The 27,131-nt window shown below is 31.0% G+C and overlaps 1 protein-coding gene across 6 annotated transcripts in view; it reads left to right on the top strand.

The window, feature by feature from the left end:
• Pde9 (phosphodiesterase 9) overlaps positions 1 to 27,131 on the top strand; it is a 681,542-nt gene that overhangs the window by 316,299 nt on the left and 338,112 nt on the right. For all 6 annotated transcript variants that reach the window (XR_010843511.1, XM_067047644.1, XM_067047645.1 and 3 more), the window contains one exon: positions 1,358 to 1,399. The gene's annotated coding sequence lies outside the window, so the exon portion shown is untranslated. The remainder of the gene's footprint in view (positions 1 to 1,357; positions 1,400 to 27,131) is intronic.

The raw sequence follows: 27,131 nt of genomic DNA, 5'->3' as shown, positions 1-27,131 counted from the left end.
GATATATATATATAATTGATATTATATACCCATACTGAAAGGGGACGACGGTAGCAATCTGGTGACGCTCCTGTCTACCACCCCAAAGGTTGTGAGTTCGAGCCTGGTCCTATCCGGAATTTTCTCAAGTATAAAATTATACAAAGCTCACACACAGCCTCCCCCCAAGCATTGTGCACGTGAGGCCCTTTTAGCCAATGGGTGGCGCTCACAAAAATAGGCGTGGAAGTGACGAACACAAGCTACGAAAAAGCCATGTCAGAAACGCGCGATGTATTTCCTAATACGACTTAGACCTCCACGGTCTGTCGCCCAATAATAATATATATAATAATCATATTTTCTTTTATTCATGTTATATATTTTTTTTTAATTAGTGTGTGTTTTATTTTAATCTATATTAAATTTCTTCTATTTACATTTTCAATATTTTCACTTGAACAATTTTATTTTTGTAACTGAACTCCATTGTACTTCCTCCAGGTGAGGTTTTTATCATAAAAAATTATAATCATAGAGCTATTTTACTATTTACCCTTATAATTTTAACATTTTTAACAACAATTTATATGTCAAAGAGAAAGTTTTTTTAGAATGTTTTTTTAAACCATTCATAATATATTAGGTATAAGTCAAAGACAGATAGAATAATAGATACAAAGTGGAATGAAACGCTAATAGTTATTTTGTTTGTTTAAAAAGGTTTCATATTTAATGTTTATACTTAAATATTTGGTATGTTTTCAATAATTTACACTTTATTCATTCGAGCTGGGTATATATTGATTATGCGACTTGTTTACAGCTAAACTCTATTTTAGCTCTATCGAGATATTGTTTAGCCGAGCTATGTTAATAATGTTTTTTTTAAAATCTGAAGTGGTTATTGTAAATAAAGATAGCTTTGGCAAAAGGAGATGGCTCCTGGATAAGTCATCATTATTTTTATTAATGTTCAATTCTTGTATCTTAATATTTATTTTAATCTTAATATTTATAATTAGAGTGCCTATTTACTTTTTTTTTTTCAAAATAGGAAATTTCTGTGATCTCTAAGGTATGATATACTATACAATGTCACAATTTCCGTCTCAAATTGGAACCCTCTTTCATAATTACAATACAAATATTTATTATAAAATACTGTGCAATATAAATAAAAAATTAGCCACTAAATTGAGTTTCATTGAATTTATTATGTATTTAAACAATAACACTCTAGTTTTCTAAGTAAATTACTACTAGCCTCATGAAATAATAATATAGATTTAGGTTAATCTGTTTTTCTATATTAATAAAATATGATAAAATTTTGCTTTAAATTTTATGTAACTAACTAGTAAATATGTTGTTGCAGGTCCTAGATGGGGTCGTTGTGGAAGGAGTGTCAGTAAATAAGGTAAGCTAGAAGAGATTAAAACGTCGCTGATTGTTATGATCTAACGTGTTAAAAAATCTTATATGTTCATTGGTGGGGTGCTTTTTTAATGTGCTGTTAGAAAATCTGATTCAAGACATGGGACTCTAAACTCCTCTCCCCTTGAAAGGTGAATAGTATACAGTTCCTCTTGTCCGGTTTGACTTAGATGCTCATTTGTTGTAATTCCACCACGATTCCTTGGCATGTAGTTTCGGATGCGACCACTACTATAAATATAAATATTGTCTGCGTTGGTGGAGGTGGTCTCTTTTTGGTATTTGTACTTCTCTTTCTCCACTTCGTAGATAGAGAAGATGACAGGTGATAAAACTGTTCCTTGAGGTACACCTCACGTGACGGTATGCTTCTGAAAAATTTATCACGAACTAGCATAGACTCAACAGTTTGCAAGCTATATCCCGTTTGTTTATAAATGGTAAAATAAAAATATAGAGATTTTGGGCACATGAGATACCTGAGCTCAAGATATCATGCCGTCAGTCAATAGAGAGTAATGATAAACGGAAAGGAAACGGGAACGGGATAATAAATAAAAAAATGGAAAGTTAAATTAAATAGCACCGAATAATAAAAAAAAGAAGGAAAAACAGAAAAAATAAATTTTAAAAAGGAGGGGTTTAACACATGAGATATAACAAGAAGCTTAGTTGTTCCTCACTTAATTGATTACAGAATGAAACGTTTTTTGTTTTATTATTATGTGTGTGACTTCTTTATTTCTAAGTTTATGTTTTGATGTACATATAATATTTTTGTAATTAGTTATCATTCCCACATCTAAGCTCACTTTAGTACTTTTTTGCATGCTCTAAAACTCTCACAAGTTTGTACCATAAAACTTAGGCTGAAACTTCAGTACACATTAATTGATGTAGCTGTGTGTTTTATTTTCAGCTTGACTCTAAGTAGATTGATTTATCTTGTTAATTATAATTAATGTTTTAATTTTTTTTCACTATTTTACTACGTAATAGAAATTAAAAATATTATTCTGTTGACAAATATTTTCGAAATGTTATTTTATTCTTTCTGTATCGCCTTTTTCGAAACACTCTCATTCGCCTAAAGGAATTTTTTGTGATGAAACGTACGAGGTATGTTGTGGTTATTTCTGAGTCACAAGAAGGATTAAAATAAATATACAAGAAAGTCTAACTTCTGAAATCAATTTAAGATTTTTTTTATATTTTAAACTAGTATACATTTACCTCATATTTAACGGAACCTACCCTAAAAAATTAAAGTTAATTTGCATTTTTCATTGCTTAGAGGCTCATTGCCCCATTTTAGTTGATTGATTTTCCGAATAGATCTTAATTATAGCAGGAAAAGGGAAAGTGATAACTTATGCGAGTAGACACAACAGATATTTTATTATTAGGTATGAACTGATAGAATAAATAATTAATTCAAACAATAAACATTTGTGTAATGATAGTGGTTGGTGATTGTGTAATGATGTGGTGGTCTGATTTTTTTTTTTTTAGTCGATTAAAAGGTTAAAACAAGAGTTTCTAAACTGGGTGCCGCGACAACCTGAGATGTCCTAAGCATATATCAGGGGTAGAGTAAACGAATACCACTTTAAAAAATAATTAAAAAAAAAATTGCACTATTTCTCTTCAATTCCTATGCATTAACCACTCTAAGGATAATTGAATTAAAAAGAGTTGTTCAATACAAAATAAATTGGGATTATAATCTATTGGTAATATTTAAAAATGACTATTAATCTTCGATGTCCAGAAATTAATGATAAGGTAATAAAAAATATGAACAATTACTAAGATTTTTTGGCTCAATCTCAAGTAACGTTTAGGTTTGTTAGATGATCGTAAATTAATGAAATTATGTATATGCATTTAAATATTAATTATTTTATCTAAATGTGTAAAAAAAATATATTTATTTATGTGCGATAGAAATTTTATTGATTATAACAATATGTTAATTGTTGATTGGAAATAGTTCTAATGAAAGAAATGCTTTATTCATCCATGCTGCCCAAATGCATAGGGTTGCTGCATTACACAGCATACTAATCAATCCCTGATTAGACATATATAAATTACTTATATTTACATAACATAATAAAAAAAGAAAGAAAACATTTTTTTTCCGCACAGTTTCCTTTTACAATCAATTCTAGTCTATTCACTAAATACAGATATTTCAATTTATTATCTTTTTCTTTCCCTTTCTTGTTCCTTCCATTTCACAATTTTTATTTCATTTGATCGACAAATTCACTCTCCGGAATTCACCCTCTCAGATCCTCTCCAGTGACCCGTTAAACAAATTCACTATTAGACAACAATGTGAGATCAAACCAGAGAAATAATACTCACAGCAGTAGATCAGTTTATCGAAAAACAAGCAAATAAATACATTTTACCAAAACAAAATTAATACATAAATTTAAAGGAAAATATAATAAAAAGTTGGTTAAAAGAAATACTTGAACGGATAAATAAGTAAAAAAAAATAAATAAAAATAATTATTAAAAAATTTAATGAATAAATAAGTTAAAAAACACGAATGGACACGTAGAACTGAATAATGACCAAAAGAGCCCAAAACGTTGTTCAGGTGTAAAGTGAAAAAAAACAAACGAAAATTGACTTCCTGAAAATAAATATATTAAAGTATAACAAGTTTTTTTGGAATTTTAGTTGTAATAACTAATTATTATATATTTAAAGTTTAAAACTATGTACTATTTTAATTAATAGTAAAGCTCAAGATAAAGATTTCATTTATCTTTATATACAAAATATATCAACACAAATTCTGTGAAGTACGAAACACTTAAGATCGTTAGATAGTACCACATTTATTTACTGTATTTGGTGGAACATTAGCCATAATGTAAGAGCACTAGAACTTAAGTTGGAGGAAATTGTGGATGTTTATGATAGTTTATAAGTAGAATTAATAGCTCACATTCTTCCTTAGTGACAAATTCCTGCTTCTTCTCGCGTTGTTAGCTTAAATTTGAAATAAGGGGTAATGGAAAGAGGCGGAATCCCACTAAGCTTTAAGGATTGCATGGGGCGGTGGTGTAAGCATCCCTCTAAGCACTCTCGGATAAATTTTAGATTAAATGCCCTTTTTAAATTTTCATTTGTTAGTTTTCTAGGATCTTGTTCATTCAATTTACTGAACCACATAATCTTTCAGGTTTTTATATTTAACTGTTTAAATTTCTCTATGTACAATTAAGGTGATATCATTAAATTTAAAATAAGTATTTATTTTAGCTCTTTTTCTCAAAAACGTGTTATGTTGGTTGAAAAAATTTTTAATTGTAATGATTAATTTATTATAAGGTAAGAAGTTAAATTAAGAAGTTTCCAACTACATTTTTTTATATTTACTGAAAATTGTTATTGAAAAGATGTGGGAAATAAAACTTATATATAGGTAACTAAATATGCAAGTAAAATATCAAGATAAAGGAAATAAAACTATGAAGTTATGTAAACAAAAACAGAAATATTTAATTTAATATAATAAAATAATATGGATATTTTCATTTAATAATAATAATTTAAATTAAAGTTATGGAAAAAAGAGAAAGAAAATTAATGAAATTTGTAAGTAACATACTAGAATAGAGGAATAAAATAAAGTTAAGTAAGGCAAAATAAGTATTTTTTCTTATTTTTTTCGATCCCTTCATTAAAATGGAGTTAGTACTTCATACATATATAATAGGAGAATACTCAGTAAAAGTTTATATAATGCATGAGATGTATTATATATACTTTCATTGCTTTTCCATGCTCTGGGGACACGATCGGCGCAGTGGAGGTGACCAAGAGCAAGGGTCCCAGCACAGAACCTTGTGGTACTCTGCAGGTGGTGGGGCCAGAAGGCGATAGTGCTTCCATCAACTTGTACGACGAAGGGTCTTCCACTCAGGAGCTTCTAATCAGTTGACATATGGCAGCGGGGAACTTGAACTCCTCCAGCCGACGAAAGCAACTTATAAGTGGTTGTAAACGCTGTCGAACGCCTGGCTAAAGTCTAAGGATATTAAGGCCGTCGCTCTATTCCTTATCATCTGCTCGATGGTGTACAGCTGGAGTTTCGCTAAGTGATGGTCACAAGATACACCATTCTGAAAAACAAATTGCTCCGGTGGAATTACCTTTGCAGCATCGCAGTGTCCCATCAGTTAATGATGTACCAACCGTTCAAACACCTTGCAAATGTGAAGGAGGCTCACACTTCCTGTGAAAGGAGGCTAACTGGTCTATTGTGCTCAGAAAAGTCCCCTTTCTTCCCTGGCTTGAGGAGCAGTGAATCAATAGCTTGTTTCCATGCCTTCGGAAATATGTGGGGAAATATACTTTTGTCTGAGTGAATATATTGACTTTTGACTGAAAACTCCTCAATTATTTTTATTTGATATCTTAAATCGATGAATTTCTCAAACAACATTAAATAAAGTCAACGTTCGTTAGCAATAACTTAGTTTTTCATAACTTTCGTAACGGTAATAGTTTTTACTTATTATTGTGCAATCTGTGAACTATCAAAAGTGACAATTATTTAATTGTGTTAAAGATATTTATTATAAAACAAAAAATAAATTATTCTTTTGAAATATAATAGTATGGTATTGATTGTAATGTTATGAACAAAGAAAAGTTATTATCATTCTTTTGCTCCAAGTTCCTTGTACCTCTTTGCATTGAACATTAGGAATAAATTTGGTTGCCTGGTTTTATTTATATATATTTTATAAATTAACGATTCTCAAGTCCAATACAAACCGGACTTGAGAATCGTTAATTTTTTATTCCATATTTTTTTCAAAACGTCAATCAACGGTTGAGACTATTCTAAATAAAAATTAGAACTGAAGTGTCAGGCAACACTCATCGGCAACCCGTGATTAATGCTATCTAAATAATTGTGTACTAGTATTTTATTTGTGCATATGAGTATAATTTTGTACTCATAGAGCTTAATTTTAAGTTTAATTCAGCTGTTACTGTAACTCTGTAAAAAATTTTCAATGTTAATTCGTACATTTTTCATCCATGTTTCGAAAGATATCAACACATTTTTTATCCTCCTATCCTACCTTCTGATCAAAATTTTCAAACGCGAAAGTGTTTAATTCATTTAGTTGTAAATTTTGAATGTATTTGGAAAATCGGAAGAAGAAAGTAGAAGTGGAAAAAGAAAGATAGTTTGGGTGGCGGTCAATAAAATAGTAAAGAAAACTATTCATTGATAACGTTTTGCCCCACTTTGCAGGGCTTCGTTAGGGCTGTCTAATTGGAGGACAATTCAGTTGTCCTTTGTACTACAATCAGACTGTCCTTTGTAAACGAATGATTTGTCCTTTGTACTACAATCAGACAGTTCTTTGTAAACAAATGATTTGACCTTTGTACTACGATAAAACAGCCCTGACGAAGCCCTGCAAAGGGGGGCGAAACGTTGGTTAACAATAAATAGTTTTATTTTACAATTTCGATAACTTCATTGACCGTCACCCAGACAATCTTCCAACAATCTATTTAAAAAATCAATAAATTTATTAAGTTTAAATGATTTATTTCATTACATTGTTTTAATTTTTGAGCTGAAGGCTGCTATGCTGTAAAAATAAAAACTAGTGAAAGTCAAAAAATGAAGCAAATAAATGTCAGAAGTTTGCAGCTAAGTAATTACTTGATCTTGAGTACAAAAATAAATTGTAGAAATATTTTATGTATTTTTTAAATTTTATTGTACGTAAATGAAATTTTCGATGTAATGAAATTATTTTGACATTTTTTTAATATCGATATCCGTACGTACCATTGGAAGTTATGCCGTTATTTTTATAAATGTACCTAAATCTGGATAGTCATTATTTTATAAGTTCAGTTTATTTTATTCTGTAAATAAAATGATACTCCTTAAATCCAGGTACTATTTTTCCATATGTGTTTATTTTTTTGTCTCACGATTTGGCAAATATGGACACCTAAAAGAAAAATCTTTTAAATTGTAACTCAATATTTTCGACCAGATCACTTTAATTCCTCTTGAATGCGTTTTCTTTTTTTCCTAGTAATCGTACACCGCAGAGATAAACCTTCAAAGAGTGAAATGCATTCAAGGGATAAATGAAATAAAAGTGGAGAACGAGACCGTCATATTTTTAACCTGGACTGATCCGATTAAAAAACACTGATTCGGACTCGTTATACGTTATTGGTATTAAAACCTTTACTAGAGTCACTAATTTATTTCATATACCTTTTTTATCAATGTGTACTTAATTCATTTTATCCAATTATATCGATTCTTTCATAAATAGCCTTTTTAATTTCGGCTTGAGTAAATTAGTTAAACATAATATTCTATGAATAAATCTCTATTATATATATCCGTTATATATCTGGGGAAAGTGGAAAAGTAGTTTAAATGAGAAAATGGGTACCATAGATTTTTCTTTTTTGTATGCTCAGAGCATTTTGAAATTTTGACTTATACTATATTAACCCCACCTTTTAACATTCCTGGTTATTAATCTACTGTGAAAAATAAATTAATTTATTGGAGAAGATGGCGGGAAGGTGCGGGCAGCAAAGAACAATATAAATAAACAAAAAAATATTTATTTATGCTGACGTTTCGAGCTTAGTTTCAGGTCATCGGGGAGTCTGGTTAAAACTGGTTTTAACCAACCTTCTACGCTTGACTCCCCGATGACCTGAAACTGAGGTCGAAACGTCGGCATAAATAAATATTTTTTTGTTTATTTATGTTGTTCTTTGCTGACCGCACCCCCCGGTCATCTTCTCCTATCAGTAATCTACGGTCATCTATCTACACCTCATATAAATGTTTTAAATAAAATAAATGTTTTAATGAAACATTTAGTTGCCAATTTAGAATCTCATTGCCAAAATTAGGAAATTGGCACTGTACACCCGCCAATAGGGTTTAGTTTAGTTTACTACGTAATTTTAATTGGAATTGAAATTTAATGCGAAATTGTAAAGTCTTAGCTAATTTTTAAATTTAGCTTGATATAAGTAATTTTTTACTTTTTTTAAAAATTTTTAATTTTTACTTTTTTCAACTCCATATTCTTAATGCTTACTAATGGTTTCAAGGTTATGTAATATAAGCTTCAATCATAGGATATGCGGGAACGAAAGATTCCTGTAATAAATTATTCTGTCTCTCCTTGAGATTTTTATGTATTTTTAAGATAAGATGGAGAAGCCCCTATCTGAGAGTGGCGGTTTCATGGTGATTTCTGGTTTTGGCGACTGGAGGCTTAACTTGTAATTATAGAATAATGTGAACCACCAAAACACATATAGGGTCAGGGATTAATACTTAGAAAGGAGCATCTGTCAATATAGTTTTAGAACAACATTAATTATACAACCAGGTGATTTTTTCGAGATCATACTCAACCACGAGATGTTTCTTCAATTAACAGTACCCACTTTAAGAGGCTAGCTGGATTCTAGGAGGGCTCCATAACTCAGTGGGTTGACTCATGGCTAAAGTCTGTTTTCTTTTTCTTCTTTGTGCACTATTTAGCATCCCTTTAGGCAGCCTACTGTGCTCCATTCTTTCACATGTTCCTTCGCACCACACAACCTTCGCAGCCTGCTCGTCTTAATAGCACAGAGGATATCAGGCTCTCCATACAACTCTATTAGTTCGGCATTGCTTCTGATTCTCCACCTGTGCTCTTCTTTAACGGCTCAAAAGATCTTTCTCAGGACTTACCTCTCCCAAAACAGTAGGAGCTCTTCTGTTTTCCTTGGTTAGAGGCCACGTCTCATTTCCATTCATTACCACTGACCTAAACTATAGATTATATAATACATATATAGATTACTATTATATCACATATTTAAATAAAGTCTTTTAGGTTATGTATCAACGAACAATCATTAGATAACACATTTAACCTCTGATGATAAATTATAAATCCACAACATGAGAAATGCTTTCTAAAATAAAGATACTGATATTGAAAATTAGCAGTATCATATGTTAACTTCTAATTTAAACTAACAGTTTCGACTGATAAATAGTTATCCATCAACTGAAATCACCTAAATTTTTCAAGTATATTTGAAATTTGTTATGGAACTTTTTGTAAATATTGGTGGTAACATCTTTCTCAAATTTATAGAAAAAAAGAAATATCGCGTATTTTTCTGATTAATGATGGCGATCGCTGTAATAAATTGTCTTCATCTTAAACAATAACAATAATATAATAGTTTTTAAAAAATAGTCTTTAAATTAATACATGTAATAAAATAAAAATATTTTGTTGTTTTATCAAAAATCTAGTCATACCAAGTCGTTACAAGTTGTAAAAAAAAGATTTGTACCTTTATAAGATATTATTAGCGTATATTGCTATATTTCTTTTAAATTAGAAATTAAATTAGTGCTTGATTGGCCTATGAATTTTAAATTTCGATGTTGTAGGTTCAAGCTAGTTCATTGGAAACATGATGTTTTTAGCGCAAGACTTTTCTAAAAGCAACTATAGTTAACAATGTAACTAATTATTCGCTTCACTAGAAGAGAGAAATCCGGTAAACAAGACTATGTGAACTGTGGGTTTTGTGGCATTCTATTTGTGAAGGGGCTCCACGTATTAGTGGTGCTCAGCCTTTGCCTAGCCTGAAAACCCAGCAGAGAAGCCTGTACGTGAACTTTCTCTTAACTCAAAATCAATTGCGGGAACAAACTATAGGGTGCCATAAACTAATCATTAACTATCTAAAGACCACTTAACAAACTAGTCTGCTACTATTTTAGCCTAAAAGAACTTGTTTTAAAATGCAATGTTTTGAAGGAATATTTAAACAGTTAATTATATCTGTAATGAATTTTTAAGTGTTTAAATACTCTCTACTTAGATAAAGTATTGGCATAGCGATAAAAAATAGCGCAGATTAAAATTAAAGTTCATATTTACTGAACATAATGGAGTATGGGATATGGATGAAGGTAGGGAGGAGGCACATGTTCAGATCCGTATCGATGATCAGAATTAATAGTATGGCCGGAATATTTTGGGAATGATATCTTTTTTTTCTAATGGAGTGACACAGGCGTGTCGAGGAACTACCATTGGTAGCACTCTAACATTTTAAAATTAAAATTTCATGCGGCCATCTACTTTTCAGGGCGCCTCGGAGGGTTGTCAGCATTGGAAGAGGAAGCAGGATTAGAAACTTGTGGGCTTGGTTGGTTAAGGGGTTTATAATGGAAGGAATGATATCTGGTTCGGCCTAGATCGGTTACATATGGAACATTAAGGTCTTTATATGTGATTTTATTTGTGGCATTAAGGAGCATTGAGGATTTTCCGAAGGATATTGGATTGTAAAGATTGGATAAGAGAATAATTCGAAGGTTTAGTCGAGCCCCAAAGCTCAACTCCGTATGTTCTGACAGGCATTATAGTTGGTCTTTTGTAATTAATTATATTTAATGGAAAATTGCTGATTAACAGTGTGTATCAATAAATGGTATTTTGTCCGGGTGCGGTCAAATAAAACTCAAATATTAATTGGTGTACTATTTTTATTTGAGCCAACGTTTCGCCTCACGTTGCATGGCTGTTTGCGGAATTCAAAGTCAGAGTGGATGACTTTGACTGCTGTCAAAACAGCCCTTACGAAGCCCTGCAACGTGGGCGAAACGTTGGCTCAAATAAAAATAGTACACCAATTTACTATTTGAGTTTTATTTGACCGCACCAGGACCAAATACCATTTATTAATTACATTTAAATGTGAAATAGGAACTTAATATTGGACCTAAATATTTGCTATTGCATATTGGATAACAGTGGAAACTGGTGTAACTTTATATAAGGCTCTTCACTTCTAGAACTATTATATCATGATATTCATAAAATTTATTATGAATAAGGAGTCGATGAGTAGGAAATCTTTTGGATTGGAAGTTAGAGGGCAAATCATGATTTGGTGATGAGAGATTTATGGAATACCAAGTTTCTATGAAGTGAGAACCTAATCCTTCTACATTAAGTGGGTAAAATCTTACGATTCCAGTGGTTCATTGTTTTAATTTTTTTGTCTTGATCATTTAGAGGGAAATGGGCTACTTTTTACGTCTGTCTACCGAAATAGACGAGCAAGGCTACCTAATATTAGAACTTCTTAAGATTGGAAGGACTTTTATTTTTTAAATTTCAAAGAGTTTCAGTTTTTTTGTCTACTTTATTGGGAGGAAATTATATTAAAAGTATTCGTAATTGCTGATTCTAACCTGCTTAAAAATAATTTGGGCCATTTTTAAGCTGCAATATTACACAACTCTCGGAAGTTCTCATTTATTCAAATCTTATTACTAAGTCACGAAGAAGAGTTAACGTCGTTTAAAATGTATCTCAATATTGCTTTTTTTCTTCTGTTTTTCAAACGAAAAGAAAGTGAAACGTTTTTATAAATTTTCACTAGTTACACTATTTGCAAATTTCCTAATCGTATCTTTTTTGTTTTTTTCTGTTGCGACTAACATAAATAAGTGAGTTTTCATAAAACTTGTTAAGTGTTGTGTAAAAATAAATATTAATACGCCTCAGGATTCTACTCTGATACTGTTGGAGTTTCCACGCCGTAGTTGGTGCTATTTTGCTAGCATAGGTGCTCACTAGAGGAGGTGAGGAGTGTGAGTATACAGAAAATAATACAGTATGTCTTCTTAGGATTAGTGCCCAAGTGCACAAGCAAGCATATTGATCTGCAGTCGGCAGGTTGGGATCCAGTCTTCGCGGGTTTCAAAAGCAGGAAGAACGTCAATCTGACACTAATTAAAGAGTTTATTCAATAAAACTATATAAATATTTTAATTAATTTTTAAATTTGATATTTTATGTCGTCTTGAAAAACAAAACAAAAAAACATAGACTGAAGGATAATAAAATCCCCTTCAAATTTCCTTTAGTTTAAAGAAAGGTAAACCTGTGGCCGTTGGCAGCGATAAATGTCAGAGCAAATACATGGATAAAGGACAGACAGGATGGTTGGAGAGAGTAATGATCCGGACTCTGACAGGCCATACCTAACCGATTCCCGGAGAGCTAACAGGTGCCCCATCTCACGGGGCTTCGGCATTAATCATGGCGAACCCATGGGGGCACCCTCATGCTTCACTCGCCCCACTTTCCCATCCACACCACTTTACCGGTCCTATGTAGAATAAGGCCAATATACTTTCGTCATTTGTGAACTGATTTTCAATAGCTTTCCCAACCTTGCCAAATCGACTAAGATTGGTCTGTAGAGCCACCGTAATAATGAAATAAAAAAATCAAAGTTTATACCATATTTATTGATTTTATTTTAATGTGTCGAAAAAAAAAATTACCAGTCTTCATATCTACTTAAATATAGACATGTTTTAGTATATCAATCTAAAATTTTATTTTTCTGTTTTGTTTCGTTTTTAATAAGTTTAAAAAACATACTCATTTACTGAAATTAGTGGGTGAGATGCCATAGGTCACAGTATAATTTGATTGATATCCATTTGGATATTGTTACTAAATTACTTATGACAATCATTGGCCGATGTGTCCATTTAGGTACTAAATTAATTAACACCACAGACTACCTTGATATTTAATTTTAAAAATTAGTTTTATGTTATTTTGACGTTAAAGCTACGCTTATGGTCTAAAATATATGTATAGTCTTAGGGTTTTTTTTTTTAATTTTGAAGTCGAATCTACATATTTTTTTTTTTTTTATAATAATCAGATTAGTCATATCTGCAATTAAAAAAAATCAGTTTTTTTATTTAGAATTGAAAGTATTTTAAAGTAACAAAAAAATAGTAAAATAGTACCGTAAACTGCTATTACTTTCTTTACTGAAATCGTCCTACAGACTTCCCCAAAACTATTAGAATTATTACGAATTTAATCCAATCCATAGTAAAATTTATTGTATATCTGAAATACAACTTTTTTTGTTGTCAGATCAGCCACTATTCGTGCAAATATCAATGATAGGTTCCATTTGTCTCCACCTTTAGTCGAATTTTTGCTTTTTGCTCGCTTTGAATATCAATCTCTCCCAAAGAAAACAGCATTTGTACATGTTGTTCGAAATAAACATGATTTTGATTTTGAAAATGTCTAGGTCATTTCATAAAGAAAATAATTTTAAAAGAAAAATATTAGAATCAATTTACATTTCAGATAATATAAATTATACAATTGGTTTCAAATCAGATTCCATTGGACTAAACCACCATTATTCTGAAATTTTAAGTAAAATAAATATTTAATTGTTAGAAAAAAGTTGATGAATAGATAAATGTTCAAAACCTTGAATTTTACAGATATTATATAATATATATACACATATAAAAGCATGTATAGGTGAGTGCATATGTGAAAAAATAAAAAAAGAGAGGGGTTATGTATATGAATGTGTGGGTATATGAATGTAAAAAAAAATACGCGTATTATGAAAATACAGTAATTATGGAATTAAAAAATGATAAATTATAAGTAAATAAATAAAAATTGAATGTTAATTAAATTGTTTTATATGTAAAAAAATTATTTTTAATGATAAAGTGATAACAGAGTCCTGACCTGTTGAAGGTAGGTTCTGTTATAAATGATGTTTATAAGTGGAAGAGAGGTCATTTATATGAAAAAGTATTAGATTTAAAATATAAAATGTTATTTAAAAACATTATTTAAAACTGTTATGATATTATTTTAATATTTAATTTATTTTAAAAATATGACATGTATATTAGGCTAAAAGAAAGATTTTAACTTGACATAAATATTTAAGGTATAGCCAAAAATATCAGTATGTTGTTAAGGAAACAATTTAATTAATAAAAAAAACAATGAAATAAACCACTCTCAAACAAACATTATAATAAATAATTAATCAATTTCTCTCTTTTCTCTTTATCATGCAATTTATTGGAGTGATAATGAGTCGATTAAGTCATGATAATACAGTAAGAATATTTACTTTTGGCAATGGAAGTAGATGTTTTTTGTTACATTACTTAATATCTGACGTAGTTTTCATATGTCACGTTCTTATATTTCATCTAACTTTTTTTATTGTTTTAGTTGTGAAAAAAAAATTGATGGTTTTAAAATTAATTAATTAATAAAAACTGCCAAAAACATACGGTTCTAACGTAGATTACTTTAAATATCGCATATGTTAACAGGTTCTTCATGTTGATGATGATTAAATAGTGTGTAAGCTTTTTCAATATGAAAATACTTTTCACCTTTGTAAATATCACTTTATACATAAGTATATAGAGGCATTTTTCTTAGTATAAAGACTTGAACGTCCCATAAAATAAAGAAAAAAAACCTTCGTTAAGAAAACCGCTATAAGTCCTCACGACAGAAATATTATTAATTTCTCACCTCAAGGAATCTTTATGACCCCAAAATGAAATACCACCTTTATTCTCAAGTAGAGATGATGTTGATAATGACTTTTAAAGAGTTAGCCGTGTAAGATTGTTTTTCATTTCTCTAGGAAAGTTGTGAACTATGTATGCGATTTTTTCCTGTATCTTGGAAACAGGAACTAATAAAAAAAAAATCATATTCATATTTATTATTATCGACTAAAAATTATTAAGAATTTAATTTAAGAAGGATCATTAAGATTAGGAAACATTCTGATTTTTTATTTGTTGATTATAATCAAACATTAGTGCTGATAAGTGTGTTCACTAATGTTTCTTTAAAAACCTTTTATAACTTTGGTCATGTGATGAATGTTTAGAGCTAAACTTCCAACCTAAACTTAAGAGCTTTGCAGTTGTTTTGAAGAAACACCAAAAGCACTCTTGGTGGTAATTATGCTCGTTAAAGTTTCAACATAACTATAACTTTCTATGCGTGTATGTGATAACAACGAGAGGAAATCAGACTAAATAATACACTTTATTTTACAGTGATGAGAGATAGTTGACCGTGGATAAATTATATGAGGAGAAGATGGTTGAGGATGCGGTAAAAAATGTTTGTTTTTTTAAAATTTATTTATTGATATTTACAACTGTACATAAATACATCAAGTAAATTTGAGGAAATCATGATGGTATGGTACAAGCATGTAGAGAAACTACCCATTGGTAGCACTCTAAAAACATTTTTAAATATAAGGTCTCGAGGTCATCTTCTTTTCAGATGCCTCGGAGGATTGTCCGGAATAAAAGAGGAAGCAAGATTGGAAACTAATGGGTTTGAGTGGTTAGGGAGTTTGTAATGGAAGGATTGATATCTGGTTCGGGCTAGATTAGGTAACAATATAACACAAATAAGTTGAAATAACATATTTGTGTTATATTTTGACATAGAACAAGATAACAAGCAATGAATAAAAAAAAAAATATAAACAGAATGACATAAAAATAATGATTGTACAGAATGAAATTAATAAAATTAATCTGATGAAAAAGTTGAAAATGAAATGAATATATAGGTAATTGAATAAGTAAGTAAAAATAACATAATTAAGGAAACAAAATACATTCTATATATATATAATATATATATATACATATCAATGCATTATTCTTGAGACTCGTAAGTAAAAAAAACTACTAAAAACTACAGATGAGATAAGAATGTCTATCGAATCATGCATTATTATTATTTTTTCAATAGTATGTTATAAAACGTTTTTAGAAATAATACAAATAAAATAGTGATTTTTTCCTGGTTTACGAGGGGTCATTGCTTAAGAGAAGATTTTTCAAAATATTTTCTAATAGTTAATATATAATATAAAGGCTGTTAAAAATAAGTAAAACACTTTATTTTTATATCTAGTTGAAATTTGCACTTAATATAGATTACCTCATAAATGTCAAATGAATATGAAAAGTCATTGTGGATGTTAATATAACTATTTTTAATTAATAAAGGAAACATAATATGATTTTTAGGAATTAATTCAAATGCAATTGGAATGGAAAAAGTTACAGCTGATTAGGAAAAAGGTTATAATAGAAATATAAGAGGTTTTAATTAAAATGGAATTATATTGGGAGAAGATGGATGGCCCTCAATGAAGGTGTCAAAATATTAGAAGAAAACTATTTAGGGTAAACCAACATTTCGCACCACTTTGCAGGGATTCCTCAGGGCTGTCAGATTTAAATAAAGATGACAACTGAGTTGTTATTTATTTCATCTCAGTTGTCATCTTTGTTTCAAGCCCTGACGAAGTCCTGCAAAGTAGGGCGAAACGTTGGTTAACAATAACTACGTTTCTTCTACTATTTTTGTACCTTTTTTGACTGCTACTCGGACTATATTCCTATAAAATGGAATAAGTTTCAATCGAACTGGAAAAGGTCTCGATTGAAATGGAAAAAAAAAATATTTGACTTTTTAAATTTAAAAAAATAATAAATAGTCTTTTTTCATTTATTCTATATCTCTTTACAGTAATCACTTCATAGGTTATCTAATAAACGATGTAAATATTAGATAATTACGCCAAATGTATTTGAAAAGCCATTATTGAAATTAAAATAATCATATTTTGATAATTTTTATGAAATGATTCCTAATTCACATGGAAAAACATTTGACTTGGGAAAGATCCCAATTGAATTGAAAATTCTATAAATAGGTAGTATTGATGTTGTATAATAAATAGCTTATAACTATTGGTTAATAGAGATTTGAAATTTTACAGTAATGTTTATTGTTTTAACTAAATTAAAGTGAATAATAATATAAATTAAACCGATTCGCCTAGTTATTAAAGGATGAGAAACATAATTTATTAATTTAATAAACTATGTAATGGTGTATAATTAATTAATAATTAATAATTAATGTAATAAAGTAATGGTGCTCCTAGAACGAATAAAAATGTAATGATGTTTAAATTATTTAATTTTACCTAACTTGAATATTCTCTTTGCTCGATAATAAAATACAAATGTTTTTATATTTCTTATATATTCGCCTTTTCAGTTTTCATTACCTTTTTCATTAGTACTTTGTCGAAATGTTTTTCTAAATCTATATTAATCTTATTTAAAACGAGTTATCTTTACCAATAATTATAAATTGGTCCTTAAAGTCTCAACCTTTTTATTTATTTTACATCATTAAAATTTCAGCCTACCGATGATTTCATAATTAGTGATAGCAAGATAGTAATTGAAGCTGTTAATTAGTAGAATTGTACTTCGTGATGATCAGGTTGGCCAAAACTTTATGTGAAATAAGTTAATAAAAAAGTAGGGGCGAAAAGGATCTAATTGATTGCAATTCATAAATTGTTTATTATGTTGTAAAAAATATTTGGTGCGGTTCATGCATCACATGCACGTGGGGGGGGGGGGGTATCTAGAGGTGACCAACCTATTGTAACTATTGTTTATGGAGGGTCAATTTTTCCATTTCCTGGAACCGCCACGAAATAAAAAAAGTCCACCCTACTTGCCGGATTCGAACCGACCTGCGCTTCAACCACCTGAGCTACGGACGGCCCGCGCATCACATAACTGTCATCTACCGCCCTACTTTAAGTTGAAGTTTATCGTCACTCATTTCATAATATATATGTTATATTATCCACTATGATAATATCTCCTCTGATTAATTTTCCAAATGAACCTTTCAGTTGAATATTATTTCTTGTTCAAAATGTCTACATTTTTGTTCTGCAAAAGTATGACAGAAATATAACAGTTAGTTAAAAGTTAGATTGTGGTCGGCTATTTATTCTATGCTAAGATGTTATTGTATGAATATTGAAAATACTAAGAATGAGTGTAAGTAGTTGGACTGGTAACTGAGAATAAAAAGAAACACATTAATATGCCACAAAGCCTTATATTGTAAAATTTACATATAAGCCCACTTTGGCTTTTTACTGAAGATATATATATGTATGTAAAATTTTCTAATGCAGAAAGTAATGTAATACGAGTTGTTTGTTTGTATCAATTTAAATTTCTTTAGTGATTTTTAAAATGATGTTGAAATAATTAAAATGATAGCAATAAAACAAAATCACAGGTCTAAATCTGATGACGGTATGACAATTATCTGGAACATTTCAAGTAAGCTAACTGTGTAGGAGAGGATAATTAGGTTTTGGGGGTAGCTTTGGCCATTAATCTTCAGGTAGTGGCTCACTTTCCATTAACGTAAACTCTGCTTCTCCTCTTACTAAATAGATCGCCTCTCTCATTATCCTCAGATTTATTGTATCCATAAGCAGGCTTAATTGGTTAATCAACACCTGCGAGTGACTTTTATTAAAATTATATGATCAATCAAGATGGTAGCAGTGAGTTCAGTCAGAGATAAAACTCGGTCAGTAGGTGGCAGAATCATCCGTAAAAAAATTAGCTTTGATGAAAGTCTACGATTCTGGCCGAAAAATGTTCTTATCCCAACTACGGTAAACGACATATGAGGAATTTTCTATAATAAGTCCATAAATCCTCTTTTGGAAAGATATTGTTTAAAAATTATTACGGGAGCTTCTCATGTTCAGAGAGAAAATCTTTATTAAAAAACCGTAGTGCTACCCAACTGTATTGGTTAATACCTAATTAAACAATTTTTTTACATACATGCATATTACAGTAAATATACAACATATAAAAGTAATATATAATTTTTATCGTTTTTTCATTTTTATTCTTTTAGTTTTTCTTTCAATAAAACATTGTAATTTTTTTTATCCTATTCTATCCTATTATCCTTAATTTTTTATCATTATTTATCTATATATCTAATTATATTTTCTCCCTTAACCCAATATACTTTTCCTTATAAAAAATATAGAATAAAATTAAAACATAAAATATAAATAATAAACTAGATAAAATTGAAGTTAGTTTTAGCCTGAATTTCTGCCTAGGACTCCCTGATAAGGACCTGAAAATCTGGTCGAAACGTCGGCACAAATACATAATATTGTGTTCATGTGTGTTTTTTTCTGTTGACCACACCCCGTGCATAAAGATCTGATGCATCAAAGTGCATGAAGATGGCTATTGTTGCTAAAGTGAATTCAATTAGGTGACTGAAGGCATCTTTATCTTCGGCATCTCCTCTCGTCTTTTTTTTCTTCTCTCGTCATCTCGCCCCTAGTCAGGGACTCACTTCCTGGATTTAATCTCGCAACTTGAATTCAGGAGAAGAACGAAGATAATATATAAATCTCACAGAAGAAAAGATGGCTCACTTCTCCTTTATTCTTTACGCTACACTAGCTAGAGAGTGTCTATTTTACTATATTGGCCACATTGGGACATATTAATTGTTCTGTGGCATATGCATGAATAGATGGGGGCATTAGGTTTGTATATATCGCTTAAACGGAACAGTAATGAATATTAATAATATATAAAACAAAAAAAAAAAAAATAAGCAATATATGAGTGTCATTCCTTCTCAGCATGATCCGTAGCCCCATCTATTGACATGCATGTATGCATGTTAGTTTTTTTATTTAAAATATTGATTCTTGACATTTATAAATTTTAGTAGGTCAAAAAATCTTTCAGTGAGTGTATTAACATTTGATAGAAAATTCTTCATGTATCTCTATTGTATGTTTAATGCTATCTCACCAACACCGGTCAAGGAGTCGAGTCTGATTTCAAGACCTCCAACTTTAATTTTTTTTCCAGGTTGATAATAATGATAAAGTAATGGATTTTTGTGATAAAAATTGGTCTAATTATTTTAACATGCTGAAGATTTGGTATTATTGGGTGAGGACAAAGAACCTATAGAACTAAATACAACCACGTTAATAAACTCCAGTAAGAAACTAGGTCTTGAAATAAATAATGATAAAACAAAATACATGGTTAGCAGTAGAAACCCGAGCAATTTCTGTGATATAGATATAGAAAGAAATACGTTTGAAAAGGTAGATAAGTTTAAGTATTTAGGTTCTCCGGTTACTAGAAAAAACGAAATTGATGAGGAAATAAAAGCTAGGTTGAAGGCGGGAAATGTTTGTTATTTTTCAATTTCGAAACTGCTTAGCTCGCGCCTTCTATCGAAAAACTTAAAAATTAGAATTTACAAAACTATTAGTTTTCCCACTGTTCTTTATGGATGTGAGACGTGGCCTCTTACACTAAGGAATGAACAGCGTCTTAAGGTTTTTGAAAATAAAGTATTACGCAAAATTTTTGGACCAAAAAATGGTGAATTAACGAGCGAATTTAGAGGATTTCACAACATTAAGGGACCTACACCCGGTAAATATAATTCAAGTTATAGCATTGCGGCGTATAAGATGGGCGTGTAAGGTTGTAGGGCTTAGTAACAAGTGGATCCCTAAAATGTTAATAAACACTGAATCAACGGGTAAACGTCCGAGGGGTAGATGGGAGGATTGCGTTAAAACTGATTTAGTGAAATTGGGTTTGGAGGGGGATCACTGGAAGGATGTATGCAGAGAGCGTTTGGTGGTATCGGCATCGAACCTTCGGTTTCATTAGGCCTTCTTTATTATTATTATTATTATAATTATTTCAACGCATTTACTTTTGAAATTCAATGGTATTTTAGAGAATTGGATGCTTTGTATACTGGTATTTTGTGGGGGAGCTTCCAGGATTTCCCTTTAATTAAAGGATTTAACGTTTACCTACCCCGTGTTCCTATCTAGAGTAGGGTATTTCCCACATTGTTGTTCCGTACCTTGTCTAATTACGGACCAACTAGACAGGTATAAATAGGGGCACGGATTAGGTCCTTGAGAGTTTGAAATAATCAGTATGTACGCCTAGAGCTTCTAGCTATTCTCTCCCTCTGAGAGATGATATATATTTTTGTCGACTTAATAATATATATTTTAGAGATTCTTAAGAATCAGATGATAATAAAACAACTAATAAATACCCAACAGTAAAATAAACAAAAAAAAACATAAATTATTTTAGAGAAAAAGAGAAAAGGTTTTATAAACTAATCATGAAATGGTACATTATTATATTTATCATTCCTCTTATAACAAGGGCTTTTCAGTTTTCCTGTGGGTCATTTCAAAATTAATTGGTGATTTTATTATTTATTTTCGACCGAATATATATCTACAAATGTTTTGGTCGAAAATAAGTAATAGAATTCACAAAACGAAATTCACAATTTCGTTTTCAGTTTCTTAAAATTCATTTGATTTGATGTTTCTCTTTTTCTGATAACAGTGAACAGCCATTTTCTTCCACACAAGAATATTCAAGAGATTATCCCAGTTTGAAAAAATAAAAATTAAATAAAGATCATATTCTAGGGAAACCGACTCGTTCTAGGTACGGAGAAACAAGAATAGATGAATAATTTAGGATTTAATTAAGAAAAAAAATAGGAATATTTAAAATTTCAATATACATTCACATTAGATCTACGAATTAACTAAGTTTCTGAAAAACTTAAAAAGAAAACGATTAGGTACAGCTCATTTACATCTATATTAGACAGGAACGAATAGATCTGCTTCCTGTATTTTTTATCGTGAAATTCTATCAGGGTCTTCTTATCACATGTTGTCATTGTATATTTAAATCCTTATAAATTATGAGTAGAATGTGTAATTTATTGGTAAAGAAACTTTTAAATGGTGCTAAAAAGTGATATACAGGTAAAGTGATTTATTTGTAACTGAGAAAAATTGATAAATAAGGATGCAGTCAAGTCATAAATTATTTTTATTCGCAAATACTGTGTCACATAAATTTGATTATTTTGATAATATTTATTGTTGATGTTTCAATTTGAAACCTTTAAACAACTTATTTTATTCATTTATTTTTGCTTACAACGAAAAAAAAATGTAGTTGTTAATTGAAGAATATCGGTGGAAAGAGTTCATAATAAAAATTTTAATTCTCTCTCTCTCTCTCACTCACTCACTCACTCACTCACTCACTCACTCACTCACTCACTCTCACTCTCACTCTCTCTTTCTGGTTCTAGAAAGGTAATGATAGTTTGTAAAGCCCCTCTCCTCTCCAGTCCCCACCACCTGCTGAGTACCTCAGGCATCGGTACTAGGTCCAGTACTATTTGTCGTCTTTACGGCACCTATAGTAGCCATTGAACACCCAAAGGCAGTGGTAGCAGTCTATGCGGACGACGTCGCCATTTACGCTTCCAGCATTAATGCCAAGACGGCCCTAACTCACGCTCAAGAAGCTGCAGCCACCATCTCTAATGCGCTTAAAAGTATTGGGATAGGGTGAACCCCGGCAAAACGGACGCCATCGTGATGTCGTTCCAAAAAGGAAAGAAGCCACTGCCTACCTTCAAAGTGGATGAAGTCGACCAGCAAATCTCCAACTCCATTCTCTACCTGGGCGTCACACTGGATAGGCACCTCACCTTCTCCAGTCACGTTCGGGAGAGACTTAAGCTGGCCCGCCAGAAGAGCTACAGGCTCTACCATCTCGTGAAATCCCCACAACTCTCACTAAGGATGAAGCTGCAAATCTACAAGGCTATCCGCCCGACTCTGCTCTATGGTGCACCTCTGCTGCGTCACCTCTACCAAACCACGCTTGAAAAGCTGCAGAGCTATCAGAATTCCGTCCTCCGCCGAATCGTCCGTGGAACAACTCTACAGAGGAAACACCAACATTCACCAGGAACTCCAGCTACTCTGTGTGCCGGAGTATATAGGCCGAAGGCACATCAAATTCTTAGATGGGCTGAAGGCCTGTGCCAACCCGCTATTCAGAGAAATCACCCCTCCAACAAGACCTGGGAGGTGGCAAAGCACTGTCCCCTTGGTAGACGTTCTCGCCGAGGGAAGGACTTCGGGCTCTGCAGCTTGAAGTCATCACACCACCACAATCACCAGTCGGAATGGCCCCTCCCCAATTCTTGTAAGCCCCCCCAGCTATCATGCTACCAATGTATAACCGCCTTAAGCGGACCATGTTTGCTCATATTATAATGCCATACGGCAAACGAAGATATAATGTAAATTGTATATGTATAATGCAATACATTAATCAACAAATTACTTCTATATTTATATAGAAAAAAGCTTTACAATCTACTAAGATGATTTAATCAAAGCTATAATATAAAAAGTATTATTTGATGCATTTTATTTTATATTTTTTATTAGAAATATATTTGGGTTCCAATTAAAAATAATGGAATCTATATTTGAGCCTTTTAGTTGGTAGTATCAATAAGTACATTGATATTTGTTCTATATCAATTTACCATTGAATAACTAGTTACGAGCTGGATGTAAATTTTAGTGAAATACAAAGCATATAAAATATTTAGCTGGGACAAGTAGAGAAGAGAAGATTTGTCGAATCTATGATGGCCTATTATATTTTTGCCATACATTTGCATAAGAAAAATGTTAGAATTTCGCAACGAGGATATTATAATGTGGCCGAGAGTCTGAGACCCCAGCTCATGTATTGAGATAATATCCCAACAAGATGCTCCTTGTTTCTCGCCGGCAAAATAATATAACGAAGGGAATAGCTGAACTGCTGGAGAGAAAAAAAAATTGTTGTTAGAAAGTGTATTTTTGTAGATACTGAGGACTCTGCAAGATTTGTAGACATCCTTGCTTTTAGTTTGACTGAAAAGCAACTACTTATAGTGGATCCGAAGATTCGAAACGTTTATTCAGAATTAAAACATTTATTTACAGAGAAAGAGAACATTTATTCAAAATGTATTCCTTTTTTACAAGAAAAATACGCAGATGAATTTGGTGAAAGACAATTTTCGGTGAAACATGTAAACATTTAAGCCTAAAAACTGGCCCATTGTCTTTTATTTTGACAATGCCGAAGGTTTCCATTCATGACTGGTCATATACAATTACGTTGGAGGCACACTCACATAACCTACGTCGTTGGGTAGAGAGGAAAGGAAATCAGATTCTACGAGAGCTTAATTTTATTTGATCATTCTAGAATTAATTATAATATTTAATAATCAGGATGTCCGGTTGTTGTAAAGTCATGTAAATTTATGTTTCCAGGGTTAATACAAATAATTTATTTCGTGTCAGAATAATATTTTATATTGAAGAGAAACTTTTCGTTTATTATATTCGCCTCCTCCCTGTAAGTTGTTGAAGTGGATATAACACAATATCGTTCGTCACTCTTACCTAATGCTTCAAAGTTGCTTTTAACCTCGTTACGCCTTACTTTTTTAGCTTCGGCGTTCAAACTTACATAAAATAAAGTTTACCGCCCTTCTTTAAGTGGAAGGCTTATTCTGAGAAAAAAAAAATCATTTCTTATGATTTTTTAATTCATTAGTTTATTTTTGTAGTAAGTCTCATTTTGTCGCATTTTACATTTGTATTACTTACCAAATTCGCTAATTATCAATTTACTTAATCTTATACTTTACTACATCGACTTCCTAAAAAAAAAAGAATAATCGTTGAAAAAAAAATTGTGTTATTTTAAATCTTACCTTATGTATAAGTCTATTAGTATATATAAAAGTTTAGACAAGCATGAAAAAACTCCCATTGCATATTTTTTAATCTCTTTTACATCCTCAGAAGTTTTGAGGAACTATTTTAGACCCCATCTTTTGAACTGTTTTTTAGCTCAAGTATTTCACATAAGGCCCATGCAGTTACAGAATGGGAATGTCAAGATTTAGTTTTCGTTGTTGCCCTGAATTAAATGACTGACCCAGGTAGGATTCGAACCCAAGTCCCTCAAGCTTACACTTCCCACTTCCCACCATCTTATTCGCCCGCAATGCTATATCCTGATTTACATTTAGCGGGTGCAGTTCCCTCAATTCAGCTTTGTACAGCCTTCTAAATTGTTCGATTAAATCATCCTTTCATAAGTGTATGATTTAGAAAAAAAAAAAATTATTTAAATAAAATCAGAAAAATCACTGTTTCAGAAATTTTATTTAAATAATGAAATTCATTTCTTATTTTAATCGTTTAAAAATAACATTATGCTTTGAGTATAATGGTATGTTATTGCTGGTTCGTAATTATACGTATGGAACCGAATGGATTGGTTCCAAAACTAAATCTCATCTGAAGTAAATCGACCTTGTTGGAGTGAGAGCGCACACAATAGGGTGTGTTTGCCAAACACTAATACAATATCGGGATTTGGGGGTGATTATCTGAAGTGAAGGTAACTGACCGATTTATGGTGAATTTCTACTACATACATATTAATGACCGTTTGTTCTAAAGAATAATTCAAAGTTAACAGTTGCTTACATTAAAATTAGCATGGAAAAATACAGTGAGCTTAACACTGAAAATAAATTGATAGCATAGCATCAAATATAAGTATCGTGTTTAATTCAAATATTCCCTGGGTTTATGTTGGGGATACTATCAGAATTGATTATTGCTAGTTGTTATTTCTTGTATGACTAATGTGGACTGGATTTGTGAAGCGTTTTGAAATTAATTATCATGGTGAAACCTCTATTCTTGATTAATTAATGCAAAAGAAACTGACTGTTTAGGGTTTTGGCTTAAAAGTGGAGCTATGTGGTTTAGTTGGGTTAGTATTTAAATTCACATATGTCTATTTATTTTTAATAGCATAACATAGACCAGAAATAGATGTTAAGATTTTACTTATGAATATGACCGATAGATTATTGAATGTTTCCATGGAGCTTATTCTTCCTGTTCTTTTTCTTCTCGCCCATCTTGGCCTCTACTCCTCTGCCTGGATGGGGTGTATAATTAGTCACTCATTCTGAATTTATTATTAACTCAAGAAAAAAATACTATGGCTTGAAATATACGGCCTTTTCACGTGATTCATTATGATGTATAAGATTTCCTCAAACATATAATTTAAAAAATAAATTCTGGAATGCGAAACAAAAATATAATTGAACATGGTGTTTTATAGGAAGCCAAATTAAATTAAAATGAAAGTTTCGGCAAAAACAACATTATGCAGAAATATGAAAAACTGAACATAAAGTATATTTTTCTATAAGGCACACTTTCTTAAAAAAGTATCTGACATTTATTGTTAATTGAAGTTTTTGAGTGGTTCATTTCATAATTTTTTTTAGGATATTTGTATTTTTAAAGGAATAATAGCGGATTTATTTTATAGTAACTGCTCCTGTTTTAATTTTGGCTAAAATTAACAAATCATTTTAAAGCTGAGAAAGTTTTCACTTACCATGTTTTACAACGAAGTGCCTCATTTATAGTATGTAACTTAGGCATACTGGATATTGGTAGCTTGTGAGTCTATTTCAAGCAAATTAAGTATTATTATGTATTATAATTTACCTTTTTTTTGCTGAACTTAGACCTAGATCTCATAGACAAGCTGAGCCGTAAAGAGCAGAAGTCGTTTATGTCGAATGCAGACATTTTGATTAACAAATAATTTAATTATTAATTATTGAGGTGGTTATCTTCAGATGAGCATAAATTGTTTAATATTCTTGTGATTGACTAGTTTTAAAAGAGAAAAGTGTTATTCCCCTTCCGAATCATTAAAAAAAGTGCTGAATTGCTTAGAACTCCCGTTCAACCACCACTTCCACGCTCAGCAGCTGAGTTGGGAGAGGTTACATACTTCTCGAAAATCAATAAGTAAACTTTTATTAGTGATGAGTAGCTCATCAGACAATGTATATGTGTGTGTATATAT

Source organism: Halyomorpha halys, unplaced genomic scaffold, assembly GCF_000696795.3.
Source record: "Halyomorpha halys isolate HHAL.00 unplaced genomic scaffold, Hhal_1.1 Scaffold46.1, whole genome shotgun sequence".
NCBI classification, from domain to species: domain Eukaryota; kingdom Metazoa; phylum Arthropoda; class Insecta; order Hemiptera; family Pentatomidae; genus Halyomorpha; species Halyomorpha halys.
The sequence above is the reverse complement of the archived record's forward strand: the minus strand, read 5'-3'. Positions and strand labels throughout refer to the sequence as shown.